Raw genomic sequence first — 19,487 nt, forward strand, 5'->3', positions numbered from 1 at the left:
TTGAAAAAAACGTTTTTAGGAAAAAGGCGAAAAAATGTAGTTTTCGGGTCACCCTAAAATAGAAATGGGCACCCTGATGAAAAAATAAAAAGAACGGGCCAGTGAACAAATATACCACTTTTCACGAAAATTTGAGAACCACTATATCGGTTTCACATGGAATGGATGTAGTATAGCCATTTGTTATGTCAGTTGTTTGTACTGTACCAAACTTTCGAAAGATTGTACGCATCTTAAATGTTCTCTCATGCCTTTATACATCAAACTCGCGCTTATTCATATTTCGTAACACAACATAGCTTCATGGGTTAATTTTATATAACAGCTATTTGATTATTGCCGAACATTTCCTCACTCTACAGTTGTTGTATTTTTTTGTAGAACACAGGTGACCCAAAAGCAACATGCATCGAATTGCGATTCGTTCCCGTTAGTCGGTCAATACAAGGAAACGTTCTCATAATATCGAATTTCATAGAACCATAAAAATGCACTCTTTCATTTTCCTCATCGACAAAGCCTTTGCCAGCGCGCCTGAGTAAGTGTATCAGTAATTGTATTCACTTCTCTAACAATATGATTGGCTGAATAATATATGGGTGTTGCAATTTTCTCTGATTAACTAATATCGATTGATAATTCTAGTATAAAACCGCGTGGCACTCAACGTGTCAAGAAGCTTTTTCTTGTTCAATTAGCGAAAATAAATATAAGGCCCTAGGATAAGAATTTTGTTCGTTAGATCTATTTTACTATTATAGAAACCGAGCAATTCGATAGCATCGAGCGAGTGATAGCTATCGGTACAACTGTCATAATTTTTCGAGCAGTTTGTTTTGGTTCGATTGTTGCTTTTGTTGTATGTTTTGATTCGTTCGTTTGTTTTGATCAGTATTTGTTTCCCGGTGCTGCCAGAACAGTCATACAAGGTAAGTGTTCAATCCAAATCATTTATATCCATCATGTTGAAACTTACAATGCAGGATTCACTTCCAGCGCATATTTTATTGACTGGAAATGAGTGGACAGAAGAAAAAAAAACAAATCACTACCAGTTTGAACGGCTCGTAGACATTGCTCGAGGCTTTCAAATAGAATCCCGGTTAAGGAAAAGTGAGAGGAATTCAGTGAGAAACTTAATGCACTGGGACATCCCAAGCGTCTTGGGTCAGAATGGCAGAAAGTATGTGTTTCTTCTATGATACAAACAGTAAGTTGCCTCTATTAGACATACCGAGGCACCACTCAGTGTTGCATTAGAGGCGATTGTGACCTGTAATTGGACATTCGCGATGACAGTGAAACAGTGTCGACCCTCAATCTGGGGCCGTACTTTGGGTCCCAAACTCGATGTTTACAAAAATGTCCAATTAGAAGCAAAAATGACCAATTATTCGTGTCGCATTACAGGTCTGTCCAATTAGCTAGATGTCAATATATATTAGACTAATGCAATATTAAATATATATTAAAAATTGATTGTCAAGGTTGTTTCAAATAAAACCGATTTTCTCAACTCTGAACCTTTATACGGAATGTCGTTTATACTTCAAATACTCTATCGCCAATTTCCCAAACAATAATATATCATATATCATAGAACAGTGAATGAAAATCTGATTGAACCTTGTTCACACATACTAGTCCTAAGCTCTAACCACTCGTTATTTCATGCTAGAATGAATTAAAAGATTGTATACAAATGTTTTGCTCAAAAAAGTGAAATTCATACGTGACTGTTGTTTTTATTACACATGAAACAATGCATGCCATACGCCTAATAAACTTCATTCGAAGAGGGAATATCAGTTTTCTCCTAAACAACGATATTAACACTTTTGAAAATACAGATATTTAAAATTTTCATAGCAGATGTCTCAAAAAAGATTTGGCATCCTTTCTATAGTGCTTTGTGAAACATTTCAAACCCGTTTCAAAATATTTCAATGCCACCCCTGACATTCGAGTAAAAAATGAGGTACTTGATGATATTTGCAAACTATTACAGATAAAATCGTAACAAAGAAACTCAAAACTCGAGAAAAAAATCCATTGAAGATATTCAAAATCAACATTTTTGACAACATTATTCGAAATAATCACTTCCCTTCTTTATGCAAAGTCGTAAACGCTTGGACCAATCGTCAATTGCTATACGGATTGTTGTAAGTAGAAATTCGTGAGCCACTTGGTGCAAAGTACATAATCCAGTGGTTGGTTTTCTGCTAGCCGTAATTTTGAGTTGGAGTTTTTGCTTCGTTAATGGAATCTATATATATCAAAATGGATTTCTGTCTGTCTGTCTAATTCTTATGGACTCGGAAACTACTGAACCGATCAACATGAAAATTGATATCTAGGGGTTTTTGGGGCCGGGGAAGGTTTTCGTGATAGTTTGAGACCCCTCTCCCTCTCTAAGGGAGGGCTGCCATACAAATTAAACACAAATTTCTACATTACTCGAGAATTAATCAAGCAAATGAAACGAAATTTGGCATATGGATGTTTTAGGGTGCAATAAATGTTTCTATGGTGGTTAGACTCTCCACCCCCCTCTCTAAGGGGGGCTGTCATACAAATGAAACACAAATTTCTGCATTACGCAAGAATTAATCAAGCAAACGAAACCAAATTGGGCATATTGTATTACTCGAGAATTCTGCATTACTCGAGAATTAATCAATCAAATGGAACCAAATTTTGAATGTGAAGGTTTTTGGATGCAATAAATGTTTCTATGGTAGTTAGACACTCCACCCCTCTCTCTAAGGGGGGGTTGCCATACAAATGAAACACAAATTTCTGCATAACTCGAAAATTAATCAAGCAAACGAAACCAAATTAATTATTTGGAGGTTTTAGGGCGCAATAAATGTTTTCACGGTAGTTACACACTCCACCCCCTCTCTGAGGGGGAGCTGCCATCCAATGAAAGATTAATTTCTGCATGACTCAAAAACTACTCAAGAAAATACCAAATTTGGCATGCGAATATTTTAGGGGACACAAAACGTTTCTATGACGTATAGACACTCCACCCGTCTCTCTGAGGGGGGAGGGGGGCTTCTAATTTGGTACTAACGTTCCTAGAGGAACTTCGACGTCTCAACGTAGTATTACTTGCGTCATTTTTATTAGTACTTAGTTGAGATCTCTAAGCCAATTAACACGCCTTGAATGTATTCTGAGTGGCAAGCTCTAGAATACGCATGACCACAATTCAAAAAATTCCCCCGACCAGAACGGGAATCGGGGAGGGGGGCTGCCATACAAATGAAGCATATATTAGGCTGTAAAAAAAGTCCTGCGGTATTTCCGCGAGGTGTCGTTGTAAGCGTGTGGTTCTAGTTGTATTCATTGTATCGAGTCATACTCAATGTACTGGAAAAAAGGTAATGAAGATGGTCGAGTTTCGAGCGTCATAGCATGCGCTGTCATAACTATTTCGTAAATAGTGACGTCAGTCGTTGTGTTTATATTCGATTGCCCACCGCATCCATGTAAAAATGCTATTTTCAGGAACTAATTTATCAATTAAAAACGTACATTTTTGTAGAGCTCCCGCCGAATATGAGGCTAATGTGACAGCGTGGAGTGAATATTTGTGAAATCACGTCGAAAAAGACGGATAAAAGTGATATTTCCATGTGCCATTTTCACTCCCCCACGTTCATAGAAACGAACGAAGTTTCATTATTTTACCGTTATGAAGTTGATGTTTCGAAGGCTCTCAGTGTCGGTGGGATTATAATCGCCAATTAATCAAAATTTTACCGAAAATGTTACTGTTTTCGAGAACTAAGCATACGACTGCTCTCTGGACCTTTTTACCACACGAATAATCGAAATATACCACGATATAATTGTCATCTATTAAAAAACAACCAGTTGAATGATTTTATGAGAATTTTGGCTCAAATTATCAAATAATTATAGCTTGTTGGAAAGGTATTTTTGCGCGCTATAATATAGTCCTTGACAGTGTTTTGTTTGGTTAAGTCGTTCGTGAGTTATAGTGTCGCATAATAATAGCAAAATAAAGAGAAAATCCGACATATTTTACAGCACTACTATGACAAAGGCAAAAATGCATCTCAAGCTGCCAATAAAATTTGTGCAGTTTACGACCCGATACAGTTTCCATTTCCACCGCACAACGATGGTTTCAACGTTTTCGTTCTGGTGTAGAGGTCGTCGAAGATGCGCCACGCTCCGGAAGGCCTGTCGTCGAAAATTGCGACAAAATCGCTGAATTATCCGAGAAAGACCGGCATAGTAGCAGCCGTAGCATCGGCCAAGAGCTGGGGATAAGTCATCAAACCGTTATTAACCATTTGAAGAAGCTTGGATTCACAAAGAAGCTCGATGTATGGGTGCCACACACGTTGACGCAAAAATACATCTTTGACCGTATCGACGCATGTGAATCGCTGCTGAATCTCAACAAAATCGACCCGTTTCTGAAGCGGATGGTGACTGGCGATGAAAAGTGGGTCACTTACGACAACGTGAAGCGCAAACGGTCGTGGTCGAAGCCCGCTGAAGCGGCTCAGACGGTGGCCAAGCCCTCATTAACGGCCAGGAAGGTTCTGCTGTGTGTTTGGTGGGATTGTCAAGGAACAATCTATTATGAGCTGCTTCCCTATGGCCAAACGCTCAATTCGGACCTGTACTGCCAACAACTGGACCGCTTGAAGGTAGCACTCATGAAGAAGAGGCCATCTTTGATAAACAGAGGCCGCATTGTCTTCCATCAGGACAACGCCAGGCCACACACTTCTTTGGTTACGCGCCAGAAGCTCCGGGAGCTCGGATGGGAGGTTCTTTGGCATCCGCCGTATAGTCCGGACCTTGCACCAAGTAACTATCACCTGTTTTTGTCCATGGCGAACGAGCTAGGTAGTCAGAAGTTAGCCACAAAAGAGGCCTGTGAAAATTGGCTATCCGAGTTTTTTGCCAATAAGGAAGCGAGCTTCTATAACAGGGGTATTATGAAGTTGGCATCTCGTTGGGAACAAGTCATCGAACGAAACGGCGCATATTTGACTTAAAACAGATGATTGTAACTAATTTTATGAACAAATACCGCAGGACTTTTTTGACAGCCTAATATTTCCGCATAATTCAAGAATTAATCAAGCAAACAGAACTGAATTTGGCATGTAGAGGTTTAATGGCGAAGAAACATTTCTAAGGTGGTTCAACACTCCTCCCCCCTCTCTAAGGGTGGGCTGTCATACAATTGTAAAACACATTTCTGCATAACTCGAAAACCAATCAAGCAAATGGAGCCAAATTTGGCATGTGAAGATTTTAGGGGACACGAAACGTTTCTATGGTGAAAGGACACTCCTCCCCCTCTCTAAGGGGAGAAGAGGGGAGGGGTCTATCTTTATTCTATCATATTTTCTGTATCAAACCTTTTTTCCATGAAACATTATTTGCAAGTGTTTGAAAAATCTTGAACGAGAATTGTGTCTGAAAATAATCTGATATTATAATGATGAGTTTTGGTAGAAGTACTAGTAAAAGTTTTACTAGTTTTAGTAAAAGGAAAATTCAACGAGGTCGATTAGAAGAACAATCAATAAACAGTTCTGCGATTGGACTCATGACCTTGCGTTTAGTAAGAAAACGTGAATGTTTGAAGGTATTGATAACAAAAAACAAATTTTAGACGGGACGAAGTTTTCCGGGTCAGCTTGTTACAGATAAAATCGTAACAAAAAAAACTAAAAAATCGAGAAACAAATTCCATTGAATAAAGGGTGTGTCACATCAAATTGCATGACGGAAAAAACGCTGTAGAAATTCGCTCAGTAGACCGATCCTTTTGAAAATTTTAGACAGTAAAATAAAAACTATTAAACAACTTTTGGATTTTTCTTTTTATTCATACTTCGAGCCCAAGCCCGTATGCTCCCACCTTCCTCTTTACCCCCTCCATAAGGTTCTGTACAATGTCAGGTTGTAGTTTTTTTTGAACAGAAATCCATTTTCTCTTGAAGTCCGCCTCCGATTTGACAACTTTTGGGTTCTTCCGGAGGGCCTGCTTCATAATCGCCCAATATTTCTCTATTGGGCGAAGCTCCGGCGCGTTGGGCGGGTTCATTTCCTTTGGCACGAAGGTGACCCCGTTGGCTTCGTACCACTCCAACACGTCCTTTGAATAGTGGCACGAAGCGAGATCCGGCCAGAAGATGGTCGGGCCCTCGTGCTGCTTCAATAGTGGTAGTAAGCGCTTCTGTAGGCACTCCTTAAGGTAAACCTGCCAGTTTACCGTGCCGGTCATCACGAAGGGGGCGCTCCGCTTCCCACAAGAGCAGATCGCTTGCCACACCATGTACTTTTTGGCAAACTTGGATAGTTTCTGCTTGCGAATCTCCTCCGGAACGCTGAATTTGTCCTCTGCGGATAAGAACAACAGGCCCGGCAGCTGACGAAAGTCCGCTTTGACGTAGGTTTCGTCGTCCATTACCAGGCAATGCGGCTTCGTCAGCATTTCGGTGTACAGCTTCCGGGCTCGCGTCTTCCCCACCATGTTTTGTCTTTCGTCGCGGTTAGGAGCCTTCTGAACCTTGTATGTACGCAGGCCTTCCCGCTGCTTGGTCCGCAGGACGAATGAACTTGACAAATTCAGCTTATTGGCGACATCCCGGACCGAACTTCTCGGATCACGTCTAAACTGCTTAACTACGCGCTTGTGATCTTTTTCACTGACGGAGCATCCATTTTTGCCGTTCTTCACCTTCCGGTCGATGGTTAGGTTCTCGAAGTATCGTTTTAGTACTCTGCTGACCGTGGATTGGACGATTCCCAGCATCTTATCGATGTCCCGATGTGACAACTCCGGATTCTCGAAATGAGTGCAGAGGATTAATTCACGACGCTCTTTTTCGTTCGACGACATTTTTCCAAATTTACGAAAAATTGACAGTGAAGCATGGCCAACGTGATCTATACACTCTTATCTGATTATAAGCGAAAGCTGAAGATATAATTCCTAAAAATTAAATTGCTACAGCGTTTTTTCCGTGATGCAATTTGATGTGACACACCCTTTATATTTAATTTAAATGGTTTTGACAAACTTATTCGAAATAGTCACTTCTCTTCTTTATGCATAGTCATAAACGCTCGGACCAATCGTCAATTGCTATGCGGATTGTTGTGAGTAGAAGTTCGTGGGCCACTTGGTGCCAAGTACATAATCCGGTGGTCAATTTGCTTCTAGCCGCATTTTTGAGTTTGAGTTTTTTTTTGCTTCGTTTCAATCATATTTGTTTCAATTTGGGTATCAATAAATGGCTAACACATCACCTGTACTCACCAAGCTGTAGATCCTCATACAAATTACGATTTATGTGGAATAAAATTACATTGCTAGCAGGAACAGTGGAATCCCCATTTGTCTACTATCAATTATTTATCAGCCAGCACTCAAATTTTTATTAGATCTTTCTGCGCCGCAAAGTACTTGGCACGTCTCCTTCTTCATCTTAGATTCTTCTCTTCCTATGACTTTTTTTTTATCCCATTTATTTATTTTAGGCTCATTAGCATTTTAGCTGTAAATAGAGCCAAATTTTGATCGTGTACATGTCACATGGTTATCATATCTATAATTAGTACATTACACGGTTGCCATTCGACAGTATTCCTTCTATACCATTACATATGGTACATTTACACAGTAGCCATTTAGGCGTAAGAGTTTTCTATCTGTTCTTCCATTATCCAAGTTAGACCGGACAGCGGAGACAGTTAATTGATCATTGTTGAGTTATCTCCATCGCTGATGATTGTTGCGTGGACGTAGTTATTCTGTAACAACACAAAAATGGTCAATGAGGGCAGTGAGTTTTGAACTCACGATCGATCGCTTACTAAGCGAACGCGCAACCAATGTGGCTACGGAGACCCCCTTCCTATGATTTATTGGAGCTAATTATAATCACTTTAGGATAAAAACCGCCCCATAATAGGTTCGCCGAAACCAGCACTAATCCGCAAAGTGAAGATAGAAAAAAAAACTATTGCATTATCTAGCGTTGGGCTGAATATTATTCGCTGAAATATAACCGAATTAGGATTTATTCATTCAGTTATATAATTACAGAACGGTCTTAAAATATCAACGCATCCAAATTAGCATTTCTTAATACTTCTTGAAAGTAAGCGTCTAATTTTGTAATAATTTGGTAAGCGCAGACAACAACCCAAAGTGTAGCATAACAAACTGTTTCCGAAACAATAACAGCATTATAAATACACCGGAGGGCGTTTTCGTTTGCAAAGGTTGGCTTGCAGCTATTGCATCATCGACATCCTACCAAAGGGATACGGAACAGGTTGCATGCCTTCCCACCTTTCCACCGGACTGCCGCTTCGCCTCCCGTGAAACTTTTGTTATAGGCAGTAGTCACGAGCGAAGCCACACGGTGTGCCGTAACCCGTTGCTTACGATTTGGAACATCAGCAGACCAGCATATGTACGTAGTTTCATCCATTTTAGCATACCACTCCGGGCAAACGAAACACTTTTTAGTTGGTGTTTCACCGGCCCTCTCTTGGAATTATTTTTAGATATCACCGCACAAGTTGTAAATACTTTTTTTTTTGAGGGGTTGGTTTCCTTTCGCAACTACCGATTCTTGTGACGCAATGGAGAGATGATCGGAAGGTGTACCCGCAATGAACTTTTGTTTGGTAAGGAGCATCACAGTTTTATAATATTTGGGTTTTTTTCCTGAGAACTGCTCGGAGTGAAATTTGGAATATGGATAATGGTGTCTATTGGAAATATTTTATCACACGTACACTACTCAGAATTCAACTGGATAAAACTAAGCCATAAATTCATCTACGATAACAAAATAAATTTCGAGTCCGAATATTTGAAGAAAATATTGAAAAAAAAAAGAAATGGGTTAACAAAATTAAATTGAAGGCATGCATATTCACAACATAGTTTTTGTTAGTGGACAGTCCGTAATAAGAAAAAAAATTGCAGATCAGATCAGCCATCGCGCGTGGACGCAATGTTTCTATTCACATAATATATTATCCTATACCCCCATCCAAATCGTGGGAAAAAAACATTACCCTCATAATCAGCACTTTTTTAGGAACAGAACAGCCATAAAAATCATCGCCTTTTGTAACTCCTTAAAAGTTATTCAACCTTACGAAATGCCAACCCCGTGAGATCGGGACGGGAACGACCGATTCGAGTCGAGCCCAACCAGAGGTGTTAGAAAATTAATTATGAAATGGTTATCATCAAACGCCACTTCGGTAGTAAGCTTTCTTTCTGCTTCGAAAATAATTCTGTTGAAAATTATGCAATTCGGAAGAAAAACTTTTCCCTCATCATACTTTTTGCGAGTGGGGGAAGTAAGACCAGAAAGTTTGTTATGTACATATTAAAACGTAATGCCGGAAAAAAATCGTCGACGTCATAAGTGTGCGATAGGAAGCGCGGTTTGTCAGTGAGACAGAGAAGGATTGTTGCCTCTGGATCCTGTATCGTATCATACCCTTGTAACCGCTTTTGAATCGTACGGAAAATTCCGGACACCAACACAAGCAGCACCACCGGAACTTGCAAGCTGAGCGGTACAATTTTCAAGTTCAATGTAGCGATGGGCGGCTAGACACGAGTACTGAACTCAGATGGAGCAGCGAGGTTACCAGCCGCGAGGGGGGCAAAGGCGCAAAACTGATCGATAATTCCAGTCAGCCAGAAGTATACCCACTAACGTGATTGCTCAAATGCGCATGCTTACGATAGCGGCGAGAATGAATGAGTTTTTTTCTGTACACTCGCCAGCTTACAACCACCGTTAGTTAATTTCGCACAGGGAGGGGACGGTTGATTGTGCATTGAGTGGCATGAGCGATGAGCATGTGGCAAAGGGTCTCGTGGGTACTCTCTGTGAACACACACGGTACCGCTAAGGCCGCCGTATCCCATCGGGTGGTGTTCGGTAGGAAGCAATGCAAACAGCATTGATCTCGCTCTTGCGCTTGATGGATGCTGCTTGTGCTCTTTTCCACACGAGTGACGTCATAACTTGCGAAGCTAATGCTGAAGCATGTGTCTGACGGGTATCCCATGAACGCGATGTTCGCGAGACGCGAGAGAACGAACATGGACTGAGAGAACGACGCCAGATGAATGCTGCGGACAGCCGTTGCCAGCGTCGTCGGTGAAGGATTACTACAAAAATGGAAATAGATTTGACGAAGTATTTTTTGCTAAGAGGTGATCAGAATGGAATAAATTGAACAATATGCACTCAATAAATGATTCGTTACTTGACATGGAGAGAGCAAGTCGCAGTAGAAGTTCCAACTGCACAGAGAAGCTATTCTACACGAGTATTTAGTCGTGTCCTTTAGTACCCTTCAAATTACGCACTACAAAGATCGAATTGCCAATTGAGATTATTTGCACCTACATTTTGAACTTCCACCAATTGAAATGTCACAACGAATAAATCCAACTAAATCTAAACATAAAATAAGAATCAAATGACCATTTTTCACATGTTATGTAGGGCAGTGCTTGTAAATGTCTGTATTAATCAATCTTTTCAACTGAATTTCCGACCACATTCGATCATTATACCATTGCATTCGGGATACCGAAAATCAACTAACGCCGAACCTCACAATCACGAACATAAAATGGTGGTGTCCAAGACACGAACGCAATGGGAATATTTTGAGTTTCCTTTTGCAAACGGATCAAACTGTGCTATAGGATTAGCGGATGAAATTGCCAACATTCTGTGAGTGTGAATGAGCATGCAGATCTTGCTCTTTTGTTGGCATTTCCGCTTGCGCCACCGATTCGCGTTGCCCTTTCGGAGTAACTTCAAAAATAACTGAATGATCAAGGCACTGACTCAATGAGAAAATCACACACATATCGGGATATTGAAAATGAACAATCACAACATTCCTGAAAATTCAATGACAATGAATAAATGTGAATGAATTCTCATGACTCGAGCTTTAAAGGAAACTCAGATCAAGACGGGTCTATGGTACTAGGTGAGGCCGTTTCGTCACTAAGTTGGTTAGGGGAGCGGTATGTGAAAACAGCACGGAAGAAAGTAGAAGGGGAATTATTTGCTTGTAGCGTGAAAGAGACAGACTGATCACGAGCGAGCTTCGGCAATAGCGTATTGTGTTTTGTTTACAAACAAAACACAGTAGACTTCCAAGATGGCTGAAGAGTGGTTTTAGCAAGTTGGCCCACCTTAGTATATACTTCTAGGCGCCTTGGCTCAGATAGCACAGAATGAATATGAATGAACATAGTTGTAAATTTGTTAGCCGTCGAATGAATGACAGCAGCATCGACAAGCAAAATGAACGCGTTACACTGATAAAAATATATTTTCAACATTACTTAACAAGCTCAATATTTTCAAGGCCTGATGTAGGGAAGAGGGAGTCTAAAATAGTAAAAAAAAATGCGTTACGTAATATTTGAACGATCCCTAGTTGCAAAACTAACAAATTTTACTTATATCATGCCTGTGTATTCAAAAATAATGTAAAACATACTGAAGAACGAAATATAAATGATTCATATTTGTTTAATGTATCATCATTCATTCATACAGCAATCATCGACAATAACGTTCGGCATCTGCAGCAGTGTTTAAAAAATAGTCAATTTTTATTGGTTTCAACTTACCCCAAGGCTGGGAAAAACATGCGATTTTGGCGGTGTTTTTGAAAAAAAAAACAGTGTTTTTAGACCGATTTAGTCAGCGCGCCAAAATGTTTGTTTTGATTTCATGGAACAAGGAAAATTAAACAAAGGCGCGGATTGCGGTAATGCATTCCAATATTCTGGTGATGGCTGTCATAAGGTGGGTTGAAAGTTAATGTTTACTTTATATATTTTTATCGCGTCAATCCATCATTCCTGGTAAAAGTTATGATTTCCGTTTTAACTCATCTCGAATTTTAACTTGCCCCTGTGTGCCTTATTTCAATAAATGTTCTATCCAGGAAAGAATTTCGGTTTAATCTATTCCATCCTTGAAGGATGAAGAATGAACAATCACATCCCAAGTTTGTGTGTGATCATCGTCGTGCGTTATATTTCACCAAAAACTTCTTTTCATTAAAAATACAAACGACAATAGTTAAAATTTGCATGATTCCCAATTCGATAGACTCATCAATTCTGCTTTAAAAGTCAGAATGTTTCATTTTCTTGGTTAGCTCCTCGTGTTGACTTCTAGCAATTACCCCACTAACTATACCCAAAATCGATTTTTAGCTCATGTTTTGTCATCCCGATTTATTACATTAAATGAGACATTACAGAAAATGTCATGGCTCTCAAGTACTGGTAAGCATTTGTATAACATACATAGTACAACCATATAAGATTAATACGAGGGAGCGAAACAAAAGACAAATAAGCTTTCCGCATACTTTGCCGCATGCACGGCCCAGACCGAGATAGATATTGTTCTTCTTCATGCACTCCTTTTTTACTCTTAGAAAAAAACCTTTCCAACTTCATTCTATAATCAGGTGCAATATTATCACGCATTTGCTGAACAGCATCATTAGTCATGTGGATAGCATGATCATGTAAAACAGTCTTACGTCTTAGCCGGCCTTGGTTCGATCCCCGTTGTCGTCGTTTAGACTTTTTTTTTGTGCAATCCCAAAAAAGACGAAAAAAGACAGGTGGGTAATGTCGGGGACATAACCGGAGTGACGTAGGACTATACAAAGGGGACAGCTTTTGTTAAACATATATTTTAAATATATTGTTTTATTTTCTTCTCCTACGTGAATACCTACCTATCTACCTGAAAAATGGATTAGTTTACTGTTTACTCTTTATGAATATGTTGATGGTTCTGAAAAGAACCTTTGGAACCTGAAAAGAACCTTGTTCTTGAGTTGCCACCAAAGCAGTTTGTATAAAGAACAAACTTTTTTCTTCTGCTACCTGATGCCGTTTTGCGATTGCGTTTGCCACTCGCCACTCGCTGCAACTGCCTGTTGTTGTCTTGATGTCCACCGAACCGAATGTGTTCTGTTCCGAATGCGGGTTTTCTTATCGTCGCGAGCAGCTTTGCCAGCTAGCTCGATCACTTCGGCGACCGAAACTATATAACGCCGGCTAGGTGGACTGGTGCACTGGTACTAACGCGCTCGGCCTAGCTACCCTTGCGGGGAACTCCAGATCAACACGGTTCGAGCGGGATTTTGCCTTTCCCTTCACTTTTCCTCCTTCACCATGTCCAGACATGGCTGCTTGGGTTGGTTTGTTGATGTGTTGTAATGCGATCTGATGTAGTGTACGGTTTGGATGAAAATGATCGTTACGGCAGCGGAACGGGGATTTTTAAGCTGACTGGCTGGCTCGAGAATTACGTATGTGTGAGACTGCGACCAATGTTGCGTTAATTTTTTTCTTTTTCCTTTCCAATCGTGCTTCATTCTATTTCGCTGCTGCTCTGGTTGCCCGTTTTGGTCGGTACGATTTGAGGAGCACAAAATGGACCAATCAAAAATGGGCACATAGTGCATTTGGACAATGCTTGATATTTCACAATTATTCAATTATTTATCTCAGGAAAAATGAAATGTTATTCGTTATGATAGATGCGTACATATATTTCCTATCAATTGATGCAAAAACCTTTGCGATCTATTGAGAAATGCTCGAGTTATAAGCGTTCCAAATCTTGCATTTTTTCCTACTTGTTCAGTGCCTAGATTTCCATTTCACCCCCTATATCTTCCGGTTAGACGTAGTCCTACGTCAAAAGAAAAAAAAATGAGATGTCTGCTTCCATACATACAAACATTTCAAAGCGATGGGGGGCAGATGACATTATTTGCCTATTTGACGCTTCAAGGCACGAAATGGCATGTTTTCTGTCGAAAATGAAATGCTTTCTGACAACGCTTGTTTGAATGTAGGCTGGCCAATTAGGTCAGGAATAAAAACAGGACATATAAGCTAAAAAACACAGAAAGATTTTTTGTGAAGAATTTTATTGAACGAATAAAATCATAAATAAAATTAAATGATCAAACATTCTTAGATGTACAGGTAAACTTCGATATAACGTACATTTCACTTTCAAAATTGTACGTTGTATCGAATTGTACGTTATATCGAAGCATAATAAAGTACTCACAAACGTAGTCTATAATACATTATTGTGTTGCTGTTTTAGTAAAGTTAATGAATAACTTCAATCAGAAGACGAAGCCAGCCTTTCTCATGATGTTTCCCTTCGTACTGTTGATTAACGCTTGATTCATTTAGAATCCGGAATCACAAAACCAGCTGTATTTCGGGATTGATTGAAGGTACAAAACTTGTTTTAGCATCACAATTCATTGTTCTATCAGAAAAAAATATTTAACAAAATTTTCCTTTACACTTTGGAAATGTGTACGTTATATCGAGGTAAAATGTACGTTATATCGAGTGACGTTATATCGAGGGTACGTTATAACGAGGGTACGTTATATCGAAGTTTCCCTGTATCTGCTTTGTTCTGATATATCTAAATGATCTCCTTTGCTAAGGAGATAATGATTTTTGAAAATCTTATCATAAAACTTATTATTTTGTTGATCGAAAAACTAGAATTGGGTTATATCTGTGATATAACCGTGAAGTGGACATAGGAATTCCGTTGTCTGAGCAATCAATAAGTAACAAACATATAATTCTTAGACATTTTATTTTTCGATTAAAGTGATTTGCATACTACTTCATTATTTCATACTATTTCATTGTTTCTCAGAAAACCAAGCGTAAATCACCCCCCCCCTCCTTTCCCTTCATAACAAATTTGAATCGACTGCGGTATTTGTGTACATTTTTTTTGTTATCCCATTTATTTATTTCTTAGGCTCATGTTAGCATGTAATCTGTAACAGAGCCAGGTTTTTATCGTGTACATGTACATATATTTATGTTTCTATAAATTGTCAATTACACAGTAGTAGTAGTAGCCATTTAGGCGTTAGGTTTTTCGGTTCCATTATATTATGGCAAATTACACTGTAGTAGTCATTTAGGCGTAAGAGTATTCTATCTGTTCTTCCATTGTTCAGCAGACCGGACAGCGGAGACAGTTGATATTGATCATTGTTGGGTTATTTATAGAACAGCAGCCCGATGTTTCTTGCAGAGCAGAGCAGTTGTATGGATGAATCGATCTTATTTCGACCGTGGATTGTTCTCCATCGCTGATGATGGTTGCGTGGACGTAGTTATTCTGTAACAACACAAAGATGTCAATTGAGGGCCCTGAGTTTGAACTCACGATCGATCGCTTACTAAGTGAACGCGTAACCAAGTGGCTATGAAGACCCCCTTGTGTACATTACAAGTTATAATTATATTATAGCTGCCTGACATGTTGAAATATTCTCTACATACATTTCGTATTCTCTGCTATCCAATCCATAGCCAATGGCACACTCTCTAAATCTATATCGAATTATCATCGATACTTCGTTTTCCGCAGAAAAGAAATTGGAATTGGTCGAGCGGATGCACGAGACCAATACTATTCGAGACCTGTTTTCGTGGGCAGTCTAATATGTACGATGATGTTAAGTGCTTATCAGTCCGCCCTCGTACAATTCCAACTAAATGGATTTCCGAGTGGGCACCGACTTATATGCAGATTGGTGTGATTCCAAAAGCCTGCTTGCGATGCAATTTTAATACTATTGAAACATGTTTCCTGGTCATTCAAAGAATTTACAAGCATATACTGTCGCTCTACGCATAGTCGTTTCATGTTCCAAAATCAGCAACTAAGAAAAACGCAATCAAATTTTTCTACCATACTTGTCTACCAGAAGCTTTAAGCATTTCAGTTTAGCAATACACCGGGTTTTTTATAAGCATTTTCATCCGCGGCTCGCTCCATCAACGCAACTAAAAGCAGCTTTGAAGCAAATAGTGACGGGTGATGAAAATGGATCTTTTATAATAATTTTGTGCGACCAAAAACTGGAGATCTAGCGAAATCAGGAAGGAATTCTGTATTATGAGCTTCGGATGCTACCAAGAAACCAGTCGATGAATTCCCATAAGTACTCATAACTGGGCAAATAAATGCCAGCGATCCAGGACAAACTTCCAGAATGAGTCAATGTGATAGGTATTCTGCTCCATCAAGGCAGCGATAAACCTCTTGTTTCTATGACAATAGTCTAGCTGAGAGGTTCTTTCTCACCAGCTAAACAAAACCGGATATTGCACCTTCAGACCACCACAGATTCAGCTCCATGCAAAGTTCTCTCCTCAAGGGCAAAAACTTCAACAGTATAGCCAGCACAAAGAATACTTTGTATAGTTTTCAAGGAGAGACAGAACGTATTCTGGGAGGATAGAATGTTTAAGCTGCGCGAAAGATGGCGAAAGAGTGTGGACCAAACCGTACAAATGAAATTGAATAAATGTATATCTGCCTATAAAAATGATGATTTTGTTCCCCCAAGATCGTCTCGAGAACAATATGAGTTATCCTGATTTCTTCCAGATTTCTATTTTCATTCTTCCTGATTTTTTGAAAATTATAGTTGGCAACCCTGTGGAATTTCCAAAAGATATACTGCCGTTCTAGGCAGTTTGTCTTTCAAATGAAGTGATTATCATACCACTCCGTTTGGCCGGCAAAGGGGTATTAACATTGAGAACCTCGCACTTCAAGTGTAGTGCTTTCATTTTCGAAATTTTGAACTTATACCTCGGTATAGAAATGAAAAGCATAGTCTTACGTCAAAAACATTTGGCCATTTATCAAAAAAAGCTTCCATCTATCTGAACAGGAGGTTCTTTTAACTAAATTGAATTTAATAGAATCCGTTTGAACTAATGTTTTTTTCATAGACTGGACTGGATGTTTCAATGTAAAACTTTTCCACTGTTTAAAGACATTTAGCCTTCTGTATTTCAGTTGAATCAACCAAACTTTTACACTGATAAAATCATCAAGATTGACAGCAAATTCAGTGATAGATACATCGTCTCTTACAACAATGTCAAAAAGAGATGACTCTCATTCATTTGATGAAATATCATCAAGCCATGAATGATTTTGGAACGCTGGAAGAAATTCTGTAATCTGTATGAAATTAAAATAAATTATAGGAGGTTGGGTCCAAGACACGACCACTTTGTTACTAACTTCGGATATTATTTTAGAATGGTGCGAAATTTTAGAAATAACTGTTAAGTAGAATGATTTGGTCGCCCTGAAATGGTTTTTTTTTATTGTAGAATCAGTTGACGATACATGATTGATGATTCATTCCTGCCCTCGCAGAACAATACATTAGCTGATCGCATGTCGCACTTTGTTTCATGTCAATGCATTGAAAATTTCCCTCGAACGCTATACCGGTGACCATTTTTGCAATTGACATACACTCGGTTAAAGGCGATTACATACTTGTTGCACCAGCACCATTCTTCCACATCTCATAACTTCATCAAACTTTCTTTGGTACCGCAAGGAAACCACAACAATGGAAATAATTGCGTATATCAAATACCATGCTACATGTTATTTAGTATTGTCTCAGTGGAATTGCACCTCTAGACATCGTTCGTACTACGAAAACCAACCAGCACTAAACAAGATAAGCGCATAACTCACAACATGCCAGCACGAAATTCTCTATGTTTTAGCTTGATATTTCTCAAATAATTAGGTGGCAAACAATCTTAACGTCTACTTCGCCATAGCGCCAGTTCGATGCATTGATACAATGTCAAAGGCACCAACGAAGCTCTTATGATGACGGAAAACAAGCGATGTTAATTGCTTCAAATAAAGAAAAAGTCTGAATATTTGCCTCAGTAGAGATCCATTATTCATACCCTACCTCCACTCCTTGTTTATATTATCGCTCCTGCATAATTTGCACCACCAAACAATCGTCCATCATAGCATAAAAAAATTATGTGATTGTTGCATCGAGACAGGACCAATACACACGGGAGCCGATACAAATGGGGTTTCAGCGTAACGAAGGTGTGTTATTTGTACATACGGGTAATGAAGCACGTACGTACGCACACAAAGTCATATATCGATAGCTTGAAGCAACTATATATATACACACTTATCTCCGCTTTGCGTTCTTCGCAACAGAAGCCCTTTCTATTAATATTTCTGGTCTCGATTTGCTTTGCTTCCATCCTTGGTGTGGATAGTTTTGCTACTAACATGCGAAACCAAATCACACACAAAATTCCTATACAATTTTTTCCTTGGTGAGCCGATGATAACCTAGTTTGATGATTCTCAACACAATTGTGTAGTTCAGAAGCTTAAGGCAGTATTCAAGTCGAGAAATTTGAAAAAAAATCAAAATTTTTCACTTCATATTTCTGTAGTTTAGGCATTCCAGAATATACTATACGAATGACTAATCGAAAATCCTATTATAGGGTTGGGGAAAAAGAAATGTTGTATTTCTGATCGAAATTTGACGCATTTCAGCAGTGCATCGCAGGCGTTGATTCGGTCTAAAAGATTTTTTTGCGTCAACTCGTGTGGCACCCATACATCCAGCTTTTTTTGGAATCCAATCTTCTCCGAATGGTTCCGAACGGTTTTATGGTCTATACCCAGTTCCTGGCCAATCGAGCGAGTGCTCACATGCCGGTCTACTTGGATGATTTCAACGATTTTATCGGTTTCCACGACGATTGGCCTACCAATACGGGGTGTATCTTCGACAGCCACTACACCAGAACGAAATCGATCAAACCAACGCTGTGCTGTGCGAATCGTTACAGTATCGGGTCCATAAACTACACGAATTTTTTCGGCCGTTGCAGTTTTACCTCGCAGGTAGTGAAAACGTAAAATATGGCGAATTTCTTGCTTGGTGGACTCCATCTTTGACGCGCTATAACTTGAGACTGAAAAGGACAATCACAACACTGTCAAAACGACACTTGTAGCACAGATTGTCGTCTTTGAATAGCCGTATAGTATGACCCGATGCGATAAGTACAACACAAGATATGTTTAAGTGTTGCCATATATTGACAATATACGACATTTCTTTTCCCCCAACCCAATATTTACCGAGTTAGAGCCATTTTAGATAAGCGGTGTCTAACTTGATACGGCCGTAACAATGAACTTCAAACGCGTTTTTCTCGAAACTAGTTTTTTAAAACTGGCGTATACGATATCTCAAGTTCTACTGAACCGATTTATGTCGAATTTATATGAATGAGAAAATGTTCAATATCGCATGAACTTCTAAAGATGGTACCTTTTAAATTTTACTATTTTTTAAAAATCCGGAACGTAAAAAAAGCTTTTTAAACCGCCGACCTGTCCGAGGTTCCTGCGATAGCGGCATCTTTACTGATTCAGAATCTGTTTCATTTATTTGTTTCCGATAACCAGAAAGACTGGAATCGTGTACGTCATAGT

The sequence above is a fragment of the Toxorhynchites rutilus genome, chromosome 3 (assembly GCF_029784135.1).
Source record: "Toxorhynchites rutilus septentrionalis strain SRP chromosome 3, ASM2978413v1, whole genome shotgun sequence".
Lineage (NCBI taxonomy): Eukaryota > Metazoa > Arthropoda > Insecta > Diptera > Culicidae > Toxorhynchites > Toxorhynchites rutilus.